Source organism: Lissotriton helveticus, chromosome 7 (assembly GCF_964261635.1).
Source record: "Lissotriton helveticus chromosome 7, aLisHel1.1, whole genome shotgun sequence".
Classification (NCBI taxonomy): domain Eukaryota; kingdom Metazoa; phylum Chordata; class Amphibia; order Caudata; family Salamandridae; genus Lissotriton; species Lissotriton helveticus.
This window is the reverse complement of record NC_136068.1, coordinates 596,993,651-597,010,598: the sequence shown is the minus strand read 5'-3', so window position 1 is coordinate 597,010,598 and position 16,948 is coordinate 596,993,651. Positions and strand designations below refer to the sequence as shown.

At 42.7% G+C, this 16,948-nt stretch overlaps 1 long non-coding RNA gene across 1 annotated transcript in view; it reads left to right on the top strand.

Moving 5' to 3' along the window:
* The first annotated feature begins 581 nt into the window (after positions 1-581).
* LOC144768812 (uncharacterized) overlaps positions 582-16,948 on the top strand; it is a 150,201-nt gene continuing 133,834 nt past the window's right edge. Inside the window, exons 1-2 of the long non-coding RNA XR_013598633.1 lie at positions 582-687; positions 6,697-6,813. This is a non-coding gene — a long non-coding RNA (uncharacterized LOC144768812). The remainder of the gene's footprint in view (positions 688-6,696; positions 6,814-16,948) is intronic.

The window sequence follows — 16,948 nt, the reverse complement described above, 5'->3', positions numbered from 1 at the left end:
GAGAAGCGCAAGAGATTGCGAAATAGGATAGATTCGTGGTAACGATAGGCGTGAGGTAAAGGAAAAACATCAGCGTGTTGACCAAGATCAACGTGTAAACTGCAGGATGCAGTACAATCATGCATTATTTGTATGACTGACTAAACCTACAGGTTTTTCTACACTTGAGTTTACAAATACACGTGTGAGTCAGGGCCGCGGAGCACCTTGTGAAGAGAGGGGCTCAGTCTTGTGGCAGAAAGCGATAGGGATGATAGGCTAAGCTTGTCATTCCTGAGCACAAAAATAACTTATTTTTGGGGAGAAAATACCACCCTTTGGGTCATTAGCGTTCACTCAGACTGTAATAATTCAAGATGGCTTTAGGACCTGTGTACAGTCCTTTCTCTCTATCTACTGTGTGTAGCCTCTCAGCTGTTTGGTCAGGGACCAGCCTCTCTCCAGGTTCCGCCTATAGGGAGCTCGTGTGCAGCGTTAGCCACGCCTACATTTCTATCTACCTTGGCGGGGGGAGTGGTTTGTTGCGTTCTCCACTGCCATTGGCTGCACGTAGGTACATTACGATTCTGCGCGTTGCCCTCCTCGGTTTGAAAGGAACGGGCGGGAAAAAGAAATGGTTCAAAAATACAGGAAGAGTACGGAGGGGCGCAGAGAAAAAATAAGTTTATAAACTACAACATTGTTGAGGTATAAAGGGAGGGGGGGAGATTTTGAGTGGACGAAAGAAGGATGAGGCAGGGAAACGGAAAGGCAGGGCGGGAGTGTAAAGGCGAAGACCTATATCTATCTAACTTCGTATGAAAGCACAGCCAGCATTTTGCACGATTTTTTTATGTTTACTGTTTTTTTTGTTCCTGCCGAGTGTCCATGTCAGTTTTTTTAATCCAGCGGGTTTTGCAGAAACGAATCGTAACCGCCAAGGTTTCAGTTTGCTTACGTGTGACATTTTTGTATATTTTTATGTGTGACGTTAAGTGCCATTGTGTCAGTCTGTAATGCAACATGTAAAGCGGTCTGACACCTTTGGGTCAAGGTCGCGCTATATAAAACAGCAGCAAAAAAAAAATATATATATATATATATATATATATATATATATATATATATGTGTGTGTGACATTGTATTGCGGGGAGAATATAGCAGAGATGTTTCTTCAAATTATAATTTTCTGTGCTATATAATAGGAAACAGCTGTATTGCATTCGAATAGCTCCTACGAGCTACCTTTTCTGTTCTGTTTCTCGCTAAGAATATCGACGATGAAGTATGTATCAATGGATACCCATGAAATACAAATCAGAATTGCATACTACACTAACAAGCAGCAGATGGTTAACAACAGGGCCACCTTACATGGGGTGAGCATAACCAAAACGCAGCTCATCATACTACTGACATTTGATATCGTAAGGGCCATTAGCAAAAATGCACACTGGGTTGGGCGATGTCCCATTGGCCAACCATGCATTAAAAATGGATATCCATGTGATCTGGCCGTGCAGAACTGATTTTTAAGCCAACAGGGCGAAAATGCATTCTGGAACATTTCCTTTCCATATGGGTTGTTGGCTAAAAAACCGCAACTCCCTGAATTTATCACTTTAACCGTTTTATATAAAATCTTAACTTTAGATTAAAGCAGGCTAACACGCTTGGTGAGTCTGGGTTTGGTGGTTAGGTTGGGGAGGGAGAGAAGAATTAAGGGAATATAGCAGATGCCTAAGTTTCATGGGTGTAAGAAGTTGTTTTATCACCCACAATGATCTAAAATGCAATCACTAGTCTTCTACAGGCATTGCATTGTGGCCCAGTAGTCACAAGCAGAACATGCATTATAGGCCCTAGGGGGTGACTTTGTAACCACCCAGGACCTGCTTCAACAACGTGCCGACCGTGGACCTGCTGCAATAGTGTCCTCACACTGGGCCTGATGTATCACTAGCCCCAACCTGACCTGCATCTGTGGCCTCTAGCAGTACATGCACCAGTGCCCTCCTCACATTAAATGCATTCCTAGACTTGAATTATCTGTGGCTCCTGATATTTGATCTATTGGTAGCTCAGTATTTCCGAGGATCAATGACCAATACTCTTACACTCCTGCAAAATCAAATCAAAGTGACAGTCCAAAAAGTAAGACTGAACATAATCATAAGTAAAGCTCTTACAGTCAAGTGAGGCCCACCACTATCAGAGATTAAATGACAAGTACATATTTAGTTGTAGAAACATAATTTTGAACAGTTGTTTGATCTATCATGGAAGCACACTCAGAGGAACACAACGAATTCTAGGCTATCGCGCTGCCAGCTTTTGCATTGAAATTTGGTTATGTTCGGTAGTAATCTAATTTTTCAATGAAATTGTGGCAAGTGCAAACCTCTTCAGAGAATACATTTAAAGCCTTTTACAAAACATTTGCTCAATCTATTCACCCTGTATTTGTAATATTCATGAGCCTTTTACCTTTAATGGTCCAAGAATAGCACCAGGTGCTACAACTGTTATTTCACTGTAAGTATAAAGGGCACACTATGCACCGTGCTGCCTAAATGCCCAGAGATGGCTTTGAGGTGCTCTGTTAATAAAGCTGGAACTGCCTGCCACGGTCACATTTACTTACTTATTGCTTGTTCCTCCTCCACATCTTCTCACCTGTATCTGTCATTTCAGCCCCGCCGCCCTACATTTTTCCTCTCTCCTTCGTCCCTGATTTCTTTTCAGTCCTTTTAAGCTTTTGCCATCTCGTTTTCTATATGTTTTTGTTCTGGCTCAAGGTTCAACTGCTTCCTTTCTTTTCCTTTTACATATTCTTTCTCTCCTAGTCTCTGTATTGTTTCTCTGAATCCTTCCTTACTGTCTCCACTCCTAATCCAATCTCTTTTTCCCTCCTCGACACTCCAGTGCATGGGAAACATCATTTACTACGAAGCAAATAACACGCATAACGTTTACCACGCGTCACTCACCACGCAAAGGTCTTTCCCACGCGTAAGCCTTCAACGACCGTCTTTACCACGCGAGTGGTATTCCTTCCTGTCGTCGTTCTGCAAGTACGATCTGCGTTGGCTTTGGGGGGCTGGGGGGAGGGGGGGATTAAGGGGCTGGGGGGCTGGGGGGGGGACTGGGGGGAGGCTAGGGGGGGTTGGGGGGGTTTCCCCCCCAAAAAAAACCAAGCGGATATTAATAAATAAATAAGAAGAAAATTTCAAAAACGTAAAAAAAAACGCTCTACAATGCCTCAAAACGCAGAAGGAAAAGAGCACGTCATAATAGAAGTCCGTTATCAGTTTTAATAGACGTGTTTTGACGCTTGTTTCCGTGGTCGGTGGAAGAAAGGGCTGATGGTGAAAGACGTACAGGGGTAAGATATGAATCAAAACTTTGTAAATTAGGGTATTAATTAAGCGCATTATGAAAAAAATAATAATGTAAGGGAATCTGTTTATTATTGTTTAAAACATCGATCTTTTCCTTCGTACTGCATGTAGCCTATCAGTATCATTATGTAAATGTAAATGGGACGTCAGATGTTTCGTAACGTTATGATTGCGGAGTAAAAACATGCGTTGTCAAATGCTGCGTGCAAAAGACACATGCGAAGTAAAATTCGCGTGGTAAAGGCATGCGTGGAACTTGAAATCGTTGAATAATCATATATTCCCAGTGCATCCTGCTCTTGGCCAAACATGCAACTCAAAAATAGGATTTAATTAAACTACTTAAGTAGAGGTTTATATATATTTTTACTTATGCCGCTTTCTGTCTAATTATCGTCACTCACTTATGACCTGAAGCTGTCCGTTCACATAGGAGGCAACATACTTGTACATTATATCGTTCAGGAACCTGAGTGGGTGCATCTGATTTGTAGCAGTTCTGATGTCTGTGAAGACGTAGGCGCGTGTGGACCAGAGGCCCCATTCTGGCGATCACGGCAAGAATATCAAAGCTTCCGCCCTCCGCCTCAAGGTTAAAGGAGATGGGCTAATCACAATATTTTTTACTTGGTCACTCACAGTGGGGTGGCACTAGTTACCGGAAAACATCAACAGGCAAGGCGCAGCCCCCATTTTCACGTGATCATCATACTCCGGAAAGGTTATTTTTTTTGTTTATTGCAGTGACATGCTGCGGTTACAGGCCATATGGTACCTGAAGCGGCCGGGCTGACTCTCGGTTTGATTGGATGCTGTCCCCGCTGGGCTGCAGTGGTGACAATAAATTGGGCATCGAATGGGCTGTGAAGACACAGAGAGGCTAACGTACATCTGCAGGCTCAGTCTCAGCCAGCACAGACAGAGTGCACTCTGCCAGCACCACGCTTGCTGCTAGTGCAGCTCATCAATCAGACAATCACCTTGTGCGGTGTTAGGGCAGTGCTATAAATACGTGACTAATGCATTTTAGTGCAGTGATGCAGACACAACACTAAAATGCGTTAGTCTAACCCCTGATGCATGGTACTTGGCAGAGCTGCAAACTTTTGGCCATCTTTTACCAAGAATAGATCATTAGTTTAATATTTGAGAGTGTTGTAAGGGTTGTGTGTGTATATATATATATATATATATATATATATATCGACCGAAATTATGGTCTTTGGTGGGAGCCAGGATCTTTGGTCTAAGGAATGGTGGCCTCCTTCCTTGGGAGAATGTCCTCGCCCTACTCTCGCTGCTAGGAACCTGGGTGTCTTAATCGACCCTGCTTTATCTTTTAACTCTCAGGTAAACAGGATGGTGTCAACTTGTTGTGGCATCATTAGAATTCTTAGGAAGATTGCCCCCTACCTGTCCCTGGCAGCTCGGAAACTAGCAACAGTTGCCTTGGTATTATCGAGGCTAGACTATTGCAACGCCCTCTATGGTGGCATTAGCAAAGCCTCCATTTATCTTCTCCAAATGGTACAGAATGCCGCAGCCAGATTGGTCTTAACTCTCCCTAGGCGAGCTTCTGTAACTATGGCCAGAAAGGACCTCCACTGGCTTCCGATTCCTGCTAGGATTTCTTTCAAACTTCTCTGCCTAGCTCATGGTGCTTTTTACGGCTCAGGATCAGAAGGTATTAGGGCCCTTCTTTGTGTATATTCTCCCGGTAGAACCCTCAGGTCATCTTCAAAGAACATGCTTGTGGTTCCCAAGTTTACGAAGGTAAAGTGGGGAGGTAGAGCTTTCTCTGTCCTGGCTCCTAGACTTTGGAACTCTCTCCCCCTGGAGCTCACTAGTCAATCCTCCCTGGCGGTCTTCAGGAAACACCTGAAGACCTGGCTTTTCTCCCAGTCATATTAGGGGCCGCGCTCTTAATGGCTTCCTGGATCATTTATCTGGTACTGTGGACTTTTGTGTTTGATTCGTTGGCGCCTTGATGCCCCTTGGGGCTAAGTTTTGCGCGATATAAAAATGCTATTCATTCATTCATATATATATATATATATATATATATATATATATATATATCAGGTCCTCCTCCCCCAAGAGCAACGGTCAGAATGAAACTGTAACTGCAACTCCGAACGAGCCAGAGCCTGAAACGTTGGACTAACACGAGCCATGACAATTCTAAGAATTGCACTGTGCATCTCGTGATGCAGCACAAGATACAGAGCCATACAGTTTGACACATATAACACCACCCTTTTCACTTATACTGTAAAAAACATCTATCTACATATGCAAAAGACAAATAGCAAAACATGTTAAAGACAATAAAAAAATTACCAGAACGATCGTGATATAGTTTTGTTGCAGTCTGTATAGTTCCCACAGTCAATAGGTGCCCACTCTCTGGGCCATTCATCCAAAAAGACCCTAAAATCAACAGTTTGCAAAAGAAGGCATAGAACATACACAAACAATAAAGCTTCTTACACACAGAAGTAACTTTTCAAAGAAAAAAAAGAAGAGTTACAACAACATTGCTACACAGGAATTTGTCATGAAACATAGGGTCTTTTCTGAAAATTCTTTTTGTCTTTTCTTGCACTTTAAAAACAGGGACAAGGACACAGCCAACGCGTTTAGTCTCTAAACATAGGAACTTCTTCAGTATATTTTGCTAGGCACTTTACGTACCTAGCAAAATATACTGTGTGGACAATACAGACCATTGTTTGAAAGGGATTTCTCGATTTACAAAAAATCTTCGAGGCATCTGAATTGGAGCTCTTTAAAGGACAGCTAAACTTGCAGTTCTGACTATTGGCTAAACCCGTATAGCTACCTCTTTAGCACATGTAGTGGGGCATGGCTTTGACGGTTTTTATACCCGCCCAGACTGTTTTTCAACCATAGGACGGGAGTCTATGCTAATCAATGGCCATATTAAATGTGTGTGTGAAGGTGGACCACCCCGTTTGAGTTGCACATAGGATGCTTTCTAACCGCTCTTTAAAATAAGCTGGTAGTTTGTGTAAATGAGTGGCCATATTACATTTCTTTGTGCTGGTTGGGCTTTTTGAATGAGCTACCCATGGGTTGCTTAGAATGGGACACATGGACTAACCTATTTATTTCTAGCTGGTGGATGTGGTATCTCTAGCGCTACTATATGATACATGCACTTTAATTTTGAACTGTGCTGATAATGGTATTGTGAGGCCTTGAACTATACGAGCAATGATAGAGTTGAAGATCTTTATATTTATCTTGTGTAGTTTGGGAGGGAATGAATTACTCTCTTTTTTTACACTTCAGGGACTCACAACTTGAATTGAAATTTAGGATCTGTTTGAAATTTGATGCCTTTACAACCTGTAGAAAGAAGAAATTGATCATTGGACTTTTACTTATCCTGAGAATAGATGTTGCATGGTAAGTTGTTTTAAAGTTTGTATATATAATAACTATATTTGGATATCGGATTGTAATTTGTACTATTACATAATGTATTTTGTAGATTGGCTGCTGAATTCATTTGAATATTATAAAAAAAGTTTCCTTTTCAAGGGACACTCTTTTAGAAAATAACACGGGAAATTTTCTGGCCACCCTTTTTTTTGTCACTAGGATTTTACACCTTTCTGATCAGCAAAACATTTCCTATGTACTTTTTGATTATACTTTTTGTTTGTAAACTTTTTCTTACATATATAATGGTTGGCTTTTGTCGTTTATGTGCTGACTAAAGGGAAATAAGACTACTTGGACTTGTGAGTTATGCAGAGCTACATACTTTTGAATGAAAACAGACTCATTTCGGATTTTGTAAAGGTTATAAGGAAGTTATGGTCATGGTTTGTATAGTATAATAAAGAACAGGCATTAAAACACTTCCCCATCCACCGATAATATTATTTGATGTTACAAGTAGTAGGTGACACACCTAGATGCCCTTCATGGGAGATGTTGAACAACAACTTCCTAAAAAAACACTAGTGGAATCAAAAGGTCGTGTCTGGTAAGGAAACCATCCACCATGGAAATTTCATCTGACACTTGCGCAAAGGTCTTTAGACCAGATTCGCGATTTCTTTTCTTAGGCCAACCAGTCCTCACAAACCTAATAACATCCTGCAATGATAGATCTTTGTCTAAAGCCTCTAACCATTTTTTCTTTGTAGTAGGCCATCACAATTAGCACCTTTATCAACAGTCAGCGCCACCACACACTCAACATCATCCTCCTGACTGCTCAGCTGCCACATTCACCAGCCTACACTATAAACAGTCCACCCTAGCATTCTTGCCATCTGGTGGATGCTTAATGCTGAAATTGTTTTCCTGGAGCTTTGACACAATCATCACCAGCCTCGCTGAAGCCTTCCCTGTACTCTTCCCATTGAGCATATAAATTAAAAGCTTATGATCAGTGAGGATATCGAATTTAGTACCCCAGAGGAAGGTTTGACATTTTTCCATAGCCCATGAACAGGCCAGTGCTTTCCGCTCTATGTTGCTGTAATTAGTTTCAGCTGTCATCAAAGAACGGTAAGCAAAAGCAATATCAATCCACTGGGATACTACTGCCCCAAATCCTGGCTAATTAGCACTAACCATAAAAAACAGGGCTTCCCAGCACTTAAAGCAGAAAGAATGGGGGCTGAAGTGATCAATGCCTTGACACTTAGAAAGGCATTGCTCACCTCTTCCGACCAGCCATATTTTTGCTCCTTTTTAGGAAGCAATCTGAGGGGCTGAACCACTATGGCATAACCATGTATGAACATTGAATAATACAGAGGCCCAGAAATAACTGAAAAGTTTCTTTGTAGTCAGGTGGGTTGGCTTCCTGTATGGCCTGCACTAGTGACAGTTTGGGTTTGATACCTTGATCAGAAACACAATGACCTAAATAATCTAGCTGAATTACCAGACATTTGCATTTATCCATCCGCAAGGTGATGCCAACATCCTCAAATATGTGTATATATTTTCTGAATAAAATTGTGATCACTAACAAAGGGTGCACAAATCAAAACATCATCCTGAAAAGCTTGAACCCCAGGAATGCCAGCCAATATGGTGTCCATTAACTTCTGGGAAACACTTGCTGCAGAGGCCAAACTGAAAGGCATTCATAAGAATTTGTAAGCACCAAGCGGAGTGATAAAGGTGGTCAAGCCCTGACTCTCTTCAGCAAACAGAACGTGGTGGTACGCTGATTTGAGGTGCAATAAAGAAAACACATTAGAATCTCCCAAGTTTACTAATAGTTCCTGTACTTCAGGCAGAGGATGACAGTCAGTTATAATATTGTGATTACTAAGCATGAATAAATCCACACATGAGCGGATCTCAGAATTCTTCTTTTCTTTCTGACAATTACCACTGCACTGATCCATTCAGAGGACTCCGGTGATCTGTTTCACCTTTCCTAAATATAACTTGTCCAACAAAGTTCTCAACTCCTTCCTAATGCTTAAAGGAACAGGTCTTATTTTGTGTACCAAAGGACTAGCCGTCTCCTTCAACCTTATCTGATGTTTTTATTTTTTTATTTTTTATAAAGTATGTTTTTAATAATAGAAGAAAAACAAGAGAAATAGTACACATATCGGGTTTCATACATTAGAACACTTTACAGCGGTGAACAGGCAGATAAGCTAATGAAGTACAGATCAATTAACGGGGTTTGTGACGTCAACATTAGCAGGTACATGTCAGGAGAAAGAACATCACAATCAGCAACCCCGCTAAGCCGAAGCCTTCAGCGCCTGTCCACCCACGAATCAGGATAATTAAGACCAGAGTAGACACCCGGATATGAGAAACAGATCAGCTCAGGATAAACCACCCGCCTCTCGTATAAAGAGAAAGGAAAGAAAAAAGGCCATAGAAACTAAAGAAAGACAAAACAACAAAAAAAAACATCCCCCCTTCACCCCTGCAGATGGCTACGGCCTGACCCCACTAGCAGCGTGCCTGTCGCCCCACAAACTGAGTCCTAAAAGTAGGAAAAGAGTGGAGGAGGAAATGTCATACAGGCTCCCGGTCTCCCCTCCCCCTAGCCAGAAGCAAACGACCCCTACATACAATCAAACGTTGCAAAAGATAGGAATTATAAGCCAAAGAAATTAGGAAAGTTATAAAAACCGCCCGACTCCCGCATCTTTATAGGCAGCAAGTCCCGTATCCAATGTAATCTCCATACCAAACCCAGACAGTCAAACTCATCCCTGACCCTTCCGATCTTTCGTGCGAGCTCCCTCCGCCAGGACCACCATATTCACAGGAGAGTCAGAACGTTCAAAAAAGTCAAAAACACTACTTTCGAAGCGAGTCCAAAGTTTTAGGTCTCGAAGTCCACCATTCACCTGGAGACACTCTTCCACCGGCAGTAAATCTCGAGAACGTAGTAGAACCAAATGGGAGAAGGAAAATGGAAAGTCAATCCGATAAGTACCGAAAGCGTTCTCCAGGAGTGAAAGATCGGCTGTGTCCATCTTGGGCGGCAACACTATTGAATATGTTGAGTATTCAGGATTTCCGAGCTCGCAAGCTGGTGTTCGTGAGCTGACAAAAGACACCAGTTCCGGTTTCCGCACGGGGACCTCTTTCTCAGGTAAAACCTGCTTCGCGGGTGACACAACGTGTTTCAGATCTGGCAAAGGGTCAGAGTCCGGTCTCAAACACACAGTCTCAACTGTTACGACCATTTTGTGGATGATGGCGCTGACTTGTGAATGAATCGCCCCGATGGCGGCCATTACGGTCCTCAGCGACGGCGTACACTCAGCCCGCTCCATCTTCTCTCGCTCAACGACAAATCAGATCTTTAACCCCGGAGGTCGACTACTCCGGGGGGACAGGCACGAGCGGGGCGGACGGTAACGGTGGGCAATCTGTCGATCCAACAATCTCTACCCCGTCGCCGCCAGCGAGGATCCAAACCCGTCGGCCCCGGGGGTGCAGCAGGGCCTTCGGGTAACGGACCCCCGTCCACAGCCACAGATACGTCTTGCCGCCGTTCCCTTTATATCACCCGGACCACAGGACCACCATCCAAATCGGCCAGGATAATTTCCACTTCGAAAGACCGGACTCTGCCCAGGTCCCGCGGCCGATGTTGTTCAACTCCAACCCGGCTGGGTCAGTACTCGAGGCCCCGGCTCTCACGCTGCATTAGGCCGAGAATGAAACACCAAAAAACAAAGATAGGGTGCCAATGCTGATGTGAATAATTTCAATAAACAATGAACCAACCAAAACTTGAGAAAAATTCAAGCCAGGGAATAACTACTTAATAGCTTTTTTATTTTAATATTTTTAGAAAAACAGACTTATATTTTTTCAAAGGATTAGACAAAACATCTTCAAAAAAGAACACATACAAGTAAAGGGGCTAGGTTTTCGTCATCAATCATTCGTTGCTACAGCCATATCACAGACACTCAACAAACTTTCGAACCGGGGGAGGACTACAGAAACATATATTACAGTCTTAAAATTATATATATACAATTTCTATTTCAGAAAAGAAACATAAGGCCACAGCCTGCGGACACAGTTTTGCAATAATAATCAACAAAAAGTTTTTGAAATGTACATTCTCCTAGAACAAATTTAATCTTCAGACAGATGATCACTAGTAATGTACAGGCGGCGTGAGAAAAAATTAATTAAATGACCAAGCCGCTCTCGCAGGTATATTGTGACAGAGAGCCTACGCGTTTCGAATCCCAGTAGTTTCTATAGGATTCTCTTCAGGGCCTCAAGTGGTATCTAAAACAGTGCACAGAGAGGAATGAAACAGAAAAATGGAAATTAATAAAACATAAGTGCTGGTTTGAACAACCAAAAAAGCAAATGAACAGGTTAGGGATTCTCTTGTTCAAAGCGTTTAACACGACCACACATTGAGGAACCTAGCTCGACAGCCCACCCACACGCTTGACGGCTTACCAATAAGTGAAGTAGCCGGGTTGGTTTGGCGTGAAGCAAGGATAGAGGGCAGTGAACCAAATCTAAACGATGAAAGAACACGTCTCAGATGAATTAGTCAGACCTAGGATGCATTTTAGACAACCACAAAAAATAGGTCTTACTTGCCTTCGTGGGGTATTGTGCTGGTTTGTGATATTCAACTTCAATCCAAACTTGCTGCGTAATGACAAAGGTGGCCGGGATGCGACGGGCTGCCTATTTGGAAAAGAAAGTTGGAATTTTTTGGGGGCATGCTCCAATTTCGGTAGGGACGGGGATTAGCGCGGTGTTAAAAATTTATGTGGGTTAACTCAGCCGTTTGTCTATCTACACGTCCCCACGCAAGTCACTAAATCGGGGCTATGCCTGCGCGGTAAAGGAGACTCTTACCTAAAGTCCAACAGGACTGGTGCTAACAACGAAGGAAACAGGTTCCGCGGCCGATGTTGTTCAACTCCAACCCGGCTGGGTCAGTACTCGAGGCCCCGGCTCACACGCTGCATTAGGCCGAGAATGAAACACAGCATAAGTTCACCATTCGAAGTGATAAAGAGATCGGGATTGCACCTTTAGGCTCAGCAACGATTCAGCCACACGGGAGTCTGGTGCGAAATCAGGATTAATATCAGGATTTATCAGCTACTGACGGAGGTCGACAGAGCCGGGAGCTTACGCGGCCATCTTGGTTGCTAGCGTAGCTCCTCCCCCCCCTTATCTGATGTTTACATGTCATGTTGTTTCCAATTTTCCCTGAAACAATTTGTGAACATTTGGATATAGCATAATCTACTAATAACTCTTCATCCGATTCAATGAAAGTTATCTGGTTATCAGTGACAACTATTGGGTTATTTGAGCCTGGAACAAGTCTTATCTCTAGCCTTGCCTGGTCCTACCTCCTGTGGTAAATAAATTATTACCCTGGCAGAATTTCTAGGCATTAACAAAGTATCATGCATCAAGTGAGAAGCAGAGTCCGTGGTATCTGAGTTAAAATGGGCTTTATTCCAATAACTCGAGTCAAAGGGAGAATATGTTCCATCACCTCTGAGGTTCAGGAAGAGTCTTCTAACAATTATTTACTGAACATAGTATATATACATTTCTTGTACATAGGCTAAGCAGAGCAAGGAAGAAAATGAGATAAGAACATGTGGGTGTACATGAGGGTGTGTACTTTGATGAGTCATAGGTAGGTGATAGGTAGGTGTCATAGGTGGGTGGGTACTTAGGAGTAGATTGCGTGACCAGCTGGAACTCTGCCCTACTTGCGCAACTTTGAGCATGACGTGCAATTGACGTGTAACTGGGAGGAGAGCTGACTTTCAACCTAGTAGAGAGATCTCTTGTGTCAAGGCGACCAGCACATCTAGTACAACTGATATCTAGAGTCAGGGGATGTATTATCTGAAGAAAAGGTTGTTCGTCACTAAAAGACAGAGAGGGCATATTTATTCGTTCATTGCATGAGCTTTCTATGGGTGCAAGCACTGTAATTCACTTAAATGGAGACAGAATGGCTATCGGACGGGTTCTGTTTACTTTTCCTCACCGGGCAGGGATGCCACTCTGTACAGCAGACGGATAACTGTTATTCATAATACTGTCTTGGCAGACTTCTTGCTGACGTGACTGCAGCTCAGTATGCCAAGAGTCATGAAAACATTAATTCAGAAAGTGGTTTCAGGCTCAACCAGTACGATATTTATTTAAAAGAGCACAATGCAAAATGAAAATACATGGGCCTTCATTTTAGCTTAACGTTTGGGAGACTTGATGACTTGACTTGCAGGACATGTTTGCAGAGGCCTAGTGATTCAGGCCACTACGGGAAATATGCATGGGTGACATGCACATGACATGTAACATAGGGTATATGTAGTGGACATATTTGGTCAGGCAAAATATCATTTTCCTTATTCCCTCCTTGTCCCCTACATAACCCTTTAGGATACATCTATATTCATGAGACCGTATAGTTCATCATACAGAATCATTTGTTAATCTTTAACTCTTTGTTTACGTGGATGGGGAACACAGGCAGTGGCACACAGGCCGCAAATCGCCGGACCACACTGCAGACAGAGACAGCAACCAAATACCATAAGTAGGGCCATTCCTAGGAAGGACATAACTTTCCATCCCTATGCAGATATTACACCCCAGAACCAACTGGACCAAGTCCATGTGCCTGGATCTTGATGTATGGCATGAGCAATCTTGTGGAGCCTTGTTATTGCTTCGTACACAGATTGTGCATTATCTGGGATGAAAATGAAACAACTAGATCGGATGACTCTACAAGCTCCGCCCCTATCCGCCAAGATGACGTCTAGAACGAGGCGGTTTTGAAGAACGACAAGTCTAATAGCAGACTGTTCCTGGGTCAAGTTCGCCAGGGCAGATGCAGTTACATTTACAACTGTTTCAAGAGTCCTTGTTAACCTGCGTATCAGTTTACTGTTTTGGACGGGACCTATGAAGAAAAAGAATCCTTTGTTGAAATCTGTATATTGCTCCAAAGCTGTTTCAGTCTGATCGATCCCTGCGGAATCTGTCTCTCTCTTTTGTCTAACATGTTCTAGTCGTGAATCTCTACGATAATTTGATGGGGCTAGAAAAACGGGTGGCAATAAGAATGCTATATAACAAGTCCCACCCCAGTCTAAGGGCAGATGTACATAGGCTGTCTGACCACAAATGAAATAGGTATGGCGTGATGTTTTGAAAGAAGAAAGTCCGTTATCATCAAACTCTACTACAGTGTTACACTTGCTGTGTCCCATATGTACTGAGCCTTTCTTACTAACACATAAATCACCTTTTGCTGGCAGGACTGATATAAACGGTGGACCTGTGTTTTGCTTGGGCTGAACGTTTAACATTATAAAATTAACAGATGCATTTCCCTGTTCGTACTCATCATTCTCTAAATCGGTTCCCTTTCTTTGGGGGAATCCGTCTTTGTCTGGAAAGCATGCTTCATTCATTACTTTATTCAGGTTTCCATATATCCAGCCACCTGGATAAGCTATGTACCTTCTATCTATTGATGTCATTAGAGCAAACCATGCTCCACACGAACCATTGTGTGAGAACGGTAAAGGGTAGAATGGCAGAACTCCCTTCGTTTCTTGATAAGGTGGCATTTGGCCACATACCCAGCAATCGGTCGCATTGCTGGTCTGATGAGAATGGTGTAACATTCGAATGAAAGTATTGTTACGCAGTGCAAGTCGATATGACAATTCATGAGGCGGCAGTTCACTAAATGTATGCTCTATGGTACTGTTACTGGAAGAATGTATATGTGAGGAAATGGGAAAGAAAACATGTAGCAATAAATTAAAACCAATTACAACAATGCACAGAATAAAAAGGATGATCAAAGTAACTATACATCTACTGCGTAATAGCTTGCAGTACTTTTCCTTCTTATCTCTCTTCTTGCTATTCTCATATGTGATCTTATACATGTCAGAATCGAGTCTAACCGATTCACCACCGGGTGGGCTTAAACAATTAAACTACGTCTGACTTACTAGTTCTTAATCTAGACCTATACTCTTGCTGAGGGGTATTTTCTAGCAAAGGTCAGTGTTCTTTATAAAAGTTCCAAAGTTCCAAAGTTCCAAATAGTGATGAAGGTGAGTTCAGCCTTTACGTCCTTCCACCAACTTCGGCGTCTTCCAACGTGGCTCAAGGGGGCTTGAACGATCAAAAATCCGGACACAAGTATAGAATCCTCTGGTGCTATGGCATGTTCCTTGACCTGGGTGTTGTCAGGGAAGGCAGCAGCAACCTGTGAACAACAAGAGAGTAGTGCAGAAATCAAGGAAGCCAGGTAATCTGTCAGCATGTTACTGTCAACATCAGTTATTTTCTTTGGCATAGGCGTACCCCACATATTTGGCGGTCTACTGAAAACCACTTCATAAGGAGATAGGCCTGTTCTGGAATGAGCTACCATACGCATGTAAAAGAGGGCAACCGGCAAGGCCACCATCCAATCCACGCCTTTGTCTGTACAGATCTCAGCAACTTTGTCTTAATTGTCTGATTTTGTCTTTCTACAAGGCCTGCGGCTTCTGGGTGTCTGACACAATGGAATTTCCATGTATAACCTAACAGAAGGGACACTTGTTTCATTAATTCAGAGGAGAATGGCTGATCGTTATCTGAATAGATCACATGAGGTAGATCACATCTGGGGAAGTACTGCGCACTAATTGTCTGGCTGTTGTAACAGCAGTATAATCTGGAACTGGATATGCTTCTGTCCATCTAGACAGTGCACACACAACTACTAGGACATACTTGTAACCTTTACATCTGTCCATTTGGATATAATCCATCTGGAGAACTTCAAAAGGGTGGTCAGGAGGATGAAATCCGCCTTGTTCCACCGGAATGCCTTTACCTGGATTGAACTGATAATAGATCATACATGTTCGCTGCTTGTTAAACCAAATGTTCTGTAAGCTGTCTAGCATTGCCTTCTCTCCTAAGTGTGCGGGACTATGTGCTGTGCTTATGATTACTTGTACCATAGAATCTGAAACCATGTGCTTTTTTTTCCTTAGTCATCCACCCTTGGTCAGTCTGGACCCCTCCTTGTAAAGTCCATTTCTTTATCTCATCTGTGGTGGCATATGTCTGTATGTCGAGTACATCTTGTGTAGGATCCCTGACTGTCATACTTTATGTCAGTAATGGTACCTCTGTCCTTGTCGTGTCTGTTGGTGTCTGGGCTGTCAGTTTAGCTGTTCGGTCTGCCAGGTCATTACTCTGGGAAATGGTGTCTGTAACTTTGGTGTGAGCTTTGTATTTCAGGATAGAAATGGCTGTAGGTAAATGTATGGCCTCTAACAGGGCCTGAATAAGCTGGCTGTGCTAAATCTTGGTCCCATGGGAGGTCTCAAGAAACCTCTCTCTTCCTCCTCAGAACCCCGAAATCATGAACAACGTCAAAAGCGTATTGTGAGTCAGTATAAATGTTTACTTTCAAGTGCTTAGCTCTTATGCAGGCTTGTGTCAGAGCAATGAGCTCTGCTGCTTGTGCAGACAGTGTGTCTATTTCCTGTGGTCACAGCATAGGCTGCTACTGATTCTCCTGCACTTGTTCTCATGCATGAACCATCCACATAGAGTGTCAGGTCAGGGTCTGGGAGTACAATATCTGTCAGGTCTTGTCTTGGTCTTGTCACTATATTCATAACTTCCACACAGTCATGTGGTGGTGCATTTACTGTACTTGAGGGAAAAAAGTGTTGCAGGATTCAGAATATTACAACGTCTGATCTCTATGTGTGGTTGAAATAATGTCAGTCCATATCCTGTCAGTCTCGCTACAGTCAAATGTAAAAATAAATAAAAATAAAAAAGCATAAAAAAGCATAAAATGTTTACTGTAACATGGAGTCGCTTAAAACTGGCGCTTGACATAATGCTCTTTTTAATTCCTCAAATGCCAAGGTGTGTTCTTGTGTCCTAGGGAGTACAGTCAAAATGGCTGCCTCCTGTGTAGTTAACTGTATGAGTGGTTTGGCTAGATATGCATACTGGGGAATCCATTGCCTACAGT